Below are 5,032 nucleotides of genomic sequence, written 5' to 3'. Positions count from 1 at the left end.
TAATATACAACACAGGGATGCTTTGTATTTGTACACAATGAACAATGTTCTTACATTTAATATCTCTTCACATATAATGGGAAAAATTGTCAGCCCAGGGTATATAAAGCAATTTTCACATACTTATCATTTCCACTTTGTCAATCATTTCCCAAACCAGAAGAATAAATTAAATTGCCTTGCCTGTCTCTTCCACACTTACAAATTGTATTTCAATAATTCTTTGAGCCTTAGAACTTTATTATCTTAATGTAACAAAATGGTTAATTGAAGCATAGACAGAGTCAATTTTTTTGTTTCAAAACCTCAATAACAAAAATATTCAGAAGGTAACAAAATACTAAATGACTAAAGCTAGTGATCAATCAACATTTTAGTGCCTCAAAAAGAGATATGAGTTGGACATATAATGAGGACAGGTTTCCTAGTATTGTATTATGCTATGCCAGTTATGAAATGACAATTGCTAACTTTTATTTTCCAAGGGGGTGGGGGAGTAACAATATAGTATTCCTAATTTTCTGTTATACATAATGGATCCTTGGTGGCCCACTGGCTAAAGTGTTAGGCTGCTAACCAAAAGGTTGAAACCCACCAGCTGCTCTGTGGGAAAAATATACAGGGTAGGGAAGATGCAGGAGAAAGATGTGCCATTCTGCTTCCATAAAGATACGGCCTTGGAAACCTTATGGACTGGTTCTACTCTGGAGCCCTGGTGGCATAGTGGTTAAGAGCTCAGACACTAACCTAAAGGTCAGCTGTTTGAATCCACCAGCCTCTCCTTGGAAACGTTATGGGCAGTTCTACTCTGTGCTATAGGGTCATTATGAGTAGGAATTGACTCAATGGAAACAAGTCTAATTTTAGTGTTATTATAAATAATATCCCTGAAGTTTTAATAAATAAATCCTGTAAAAAGTTTACAAACCAATATATAGCCATATCTTACTTTTAAAAGCTTTTTAAGTGCTCACTTTGGCTGCAGACATACTACAATTGGAACAATGCAGAGAAGATTAGCATGACGTCTACACATGGACGACACATAAATTTGTGTAGCTATCTATATTTTTTAGAGGTTACCAGAGGCAGAGAGTATGTGGAATGTATTGAGTGCAAAGGGGCAAAATGAAATTTTAGGGAAGATGGTCTATATCATGATTGTTGTTGGGTAAAACTACTGTACACCCTTGTCAAAACTCATCAAATTGTACTCTTGAAACTGGTGACTTTCATCATACATAAATTATACTTCAATAAAGATGATAAAAACACTTTTATATGACAAAAAAAATTATAAAATTCTGATTCTTTCCCCCCTCCCATGCATGAATTAGGTTTACATAGTTTCATGAAGGGACAGAGACTCTCCTCCTTTTTTCCCTTTTATGTGAGGAATTCAGGCATGGCAGAAGCAGCCAGTCTTACAGTAATTGCACAAGCCACTTGCAACTAAATCAAAACTTACCATACTTAGATACTGAAGTAAATATGTATTTTAATGGAATATCTAATAGTCTCATATCCCCTAACTAAGGCAAATATTGGGGAAACTTAAATAAAGTGGAATAACCAATAATTAACAATGTGCTGCCCCTCAAAAAACAAAATATTTCAGGAACGCTATTTTTCTACAAGGAAAAGAGCATTATTCAACTTTTGATCGTAAAAATCTACTTTATTTCTCCAACCATTCATTGGATTAAAACTTTAAATACATGTACGTATATATATGTTATAAACACAGAATGGATATGTGTGTGTGTGTCTATCTGTCTTCATATGTACTCAACATGACAGAAGTTTGTTTGGTGAGATTAATATAATGTGGAAAAAGTAACTTTTTATCATTTCTCCCTTTATACTTTTTCTTGGCGCACCAATCCAATGACGTGGGAAAAATAAAGCTTCAACAGAATTCAAAATTGAAGCAAAAGACAATAGAGAAGATTGATTAGTCCCACTTTATCAAGTAAGTGTCAATAGCAAGGAGCTACTGGGTTTCTGCACCGTTTGCCTCTAAACTTTTAGCCTTACATCCATCAAACCTCAAGATAACTATCCATCATGGAGTCAAAGTGGCGAACAACTGTGTGGTCCTTTGATAAGGGGCGGTGTCACAATTTGTCTCTTTCCCTTCCCGCAGATCGCCTCTAATGGGGTAAGGCCAGGCCACAACAGCTGCAAATAGCCCAAAGACATTCTTTAGTGTAAAAGAAATTCTTAGCAAATATTTAGAATAGAAATCTAAGCAACTCGCAAAAAATGTCTAAACTCAATGAGTATGTACTTGAGTGTTTTTTGTCAATTGTAGTCTCTTCTTTTCAAACACTAGTTTCTATAAACCCAAGTTTCAAGTATGATCAAATAACAGGATTGTGGTAAGTTTAAAAAGGTGATGAAGTTAACAATTTCCTGAGAGCTGCAACACAGAATCTATATAATCTGAGTAATATTGAAAATCTTGGCCTATGCTGGCATTTATGCAATGCCTGCACAGAGGTCACCTATGCATTTAGATATATGATAGAGCACCTATGCCATTCAAAAATGCCTGAAAAGATATACCCGCCCCATCCAAAAACAAAATACCCCTTCTAAATTTGTGTTGTGTGAATTTATCGAAAATTCTTAGTAGCACAGAAAATGATTATAATATTAGGAGAAAGAAAGCAAAATTCAAAAAATAGGTTTTATGGCTACAGTTACATTAAAAAAGTATTCACAGATAAACTAGCTGAAAGTTTACAAAGCATATCAATTACATGTACTTTAAATATATGTAAAATAGATTATGGGCAATGATTTTTCCTCTCTTTTATAAATGTTTTGAAAAATTATCATATTATTTCTAGATACATATTTTGTTCTTTAGGTCCCTGGGTGGCACATTGGATTGCTGGAGACTACTATCTGAAAGATTGGTGGTTCAAATCCACCCAGTGGCGCCACAGAAAAAAATCATATTTCCATATGATTACAGCCACTGAAACATCTATGGAGCTCCGTTCTACTCTGAAACACATGAGGTCACCATGAGTTGTAATTAACTCAGTGGAAGAAGGTTTTGATTATTTCGTTCTCCACACATTTGAAAACTTAGCAAATTTACATTAAGATACCTTAGCATTCCGTGTTAATAAGAATTAGCTTTAAAAGAAAGAGCTCTGTATCTCCACCAGTAGGGAAGGTATCATCACAAGCAGATTTGTAACTGTCCTATTATGAGTCTGAAGATCACAAGTTCTTGGGCAAGAAGTAGCTCTATTCAAGGGAAATGAGGAAAAACACGACCCTAAATATTCCGAGACTTTGTCTTGCTACTTTGAGTCTGGCCGGTGGAATGAAATAAAGTGAAAATTAAGGATGAGACTTAAAGACTTATATAATCGATTCAGAACCTCATCAAGCACCCTCGTGTTATTAAACAAAGGGTCTGTTCTGCCCTGTCCTAATGTCATGTCTTGCCTTAAGTTATTAGTTTATGACTTCTTTTGCCTTTAAATCAGCTCTTGGATTTCATTTTAGGTGGAATTTATATGTGTAAAATATTTGAGAGGGAAACACTGAGCTTCTGCAAGCCCCAGGCCCCTTTCTGAGAAGATAGAGCCTTAGTCCTTATGTCTCCAACAATCTCTATCACGTTGTTTAAGATCCATTTCTTCGAATCTTAAAGGCATTTTAGTGTGTTGATTTTTTACTTAATACAAACACTGATCATAGAAGGATAATTTGCTAGCATCGTTTTCAGTCTCCATTTACATTGGGAGTAGACAAGGTTGTGGGAAACACAAGGCCTGTGGGAAATGGGACAGTAGATAGAAATAAAAACCACCAAAAAAGATTGAAGGTTATTGGTGGGGAAGGTAAGAACCCAGAAAATGAAGGTTTGCTTCATTCACCGTTTGATCCTGGCCCAGTCTTCTTGAACATGGTTGTATAAAAGATGAGGACTTCAGCATCAGACCAACTTGAATATAAATTCTACCTCTACCACTTAATAATTCTGAGGTCATAAACAAGTTACCTAACTTGTCTCAATAGTGTGTTCTCCATTGGACTACACTGTCCAATGGAGAAAGTAATACATACTTCAAAAAATATTTTAAAGAATATGAGGTAACTGTGTATATAATAAGAACTCCATAAATGTTACCCTTTTCTTTTCTTTTTCTTTTTTTCTGCAGGTTAGATATAAATTGTGCTCCCTAAGTCCCCATACATCTGTCTGTTTGTTGTACTGTGGTGGCTTGCATATTGCTGCAGTGCCAGAAGATATACCACCAGTATTTCAAATACCAGCAGAGTCACCCATAATGCACAGGTTTCATAGGATCTTCCTCACTAAGATTAGGAAGAAGGACCTGGCAGTCTACTTCTGAAAAATTGACCAGTGAAAATCTTATGAATAACAGCAGAACATTGTTTGATATAGTGCCAGAAGATGAGCCGCTCAGGTTGGAAGGCACTTAAAAAATGACTGGAAAGAGCTGCCTCCTCAAAGTAGAGTCGACCTTAATGACATGGATGGAGTAAAGCTTTTGGGACCTTCAGTTGTGGATGTGGCATGACTCAAAATGAGAAAAAACAGCTGCAAATATCCATTAATAATCAGAACATGGAATGTATGAAGTACGAACCTAGAAAAACTGGAAGTTGTCAAAAAGGAAACAGACCTCATAAAGATTGATAACCATAAAGATCAATATCCTAGACATTGGTGAGCTGAAATGGACTGGTATTGGCCATTTTGAACAATCATATGGTCTACTATGCCAAGAATGACAAATTGAAAAGGCGCAGCGTCACATTCATCTTCAAAAAGAACATTTCAAGGCCTATCCTGAAGTACAACACTGTCAGTGATAGGATAATATCCATACACCTATAAGGATGACCAGTTAATATGATTATTATTCAAATTTATACGTCAACTGTTAACCCCAAAGATGAGGAAATTGAAGATTTTACCAACATCTTCAGTCTGAAATTGATCAAACATCCAATCAAGACACCTTGATAATTACTCGTG

General features: G+C 35.7%; 1 non-coding gene across 1 annotated transcript; it reads left to right on the top strand.

Annotated features, from left to right (window-relative positions):
- The first annotated feature begins 966 nt into the window (after window positions 1-966).
- Window positions 967-1,073, top strand: LOC111751874 (U6 spliceosomal RNA). The gene has a single exon (XR_002786934.1). It is a non-coding gene; the product is annotated as a U6 spliceosomal RNA (small nuclear RNA).
- Window positions 1,074-5,032: the final 3,959 nt, after the last annotated feature.

This window comes from Loxodonta africana, chromosome 2, assembly GCF_030014295.1.
Source record: "Loxodonta africana isolate mLoxAfr1 chromosome 2, mLoxAfr1.hap2, whole genome shotgun sequence".
NCBI lineage: Eukaryota > Metazoa > Chordata > Mammalia > Proboscidea > Elephantidae > Loxodonta > Loxodonta africana.
Note: the sequence above shows the minus strand (reverse complement) of the source record. Positions and strands in the feature narration are given on the sequence as shown.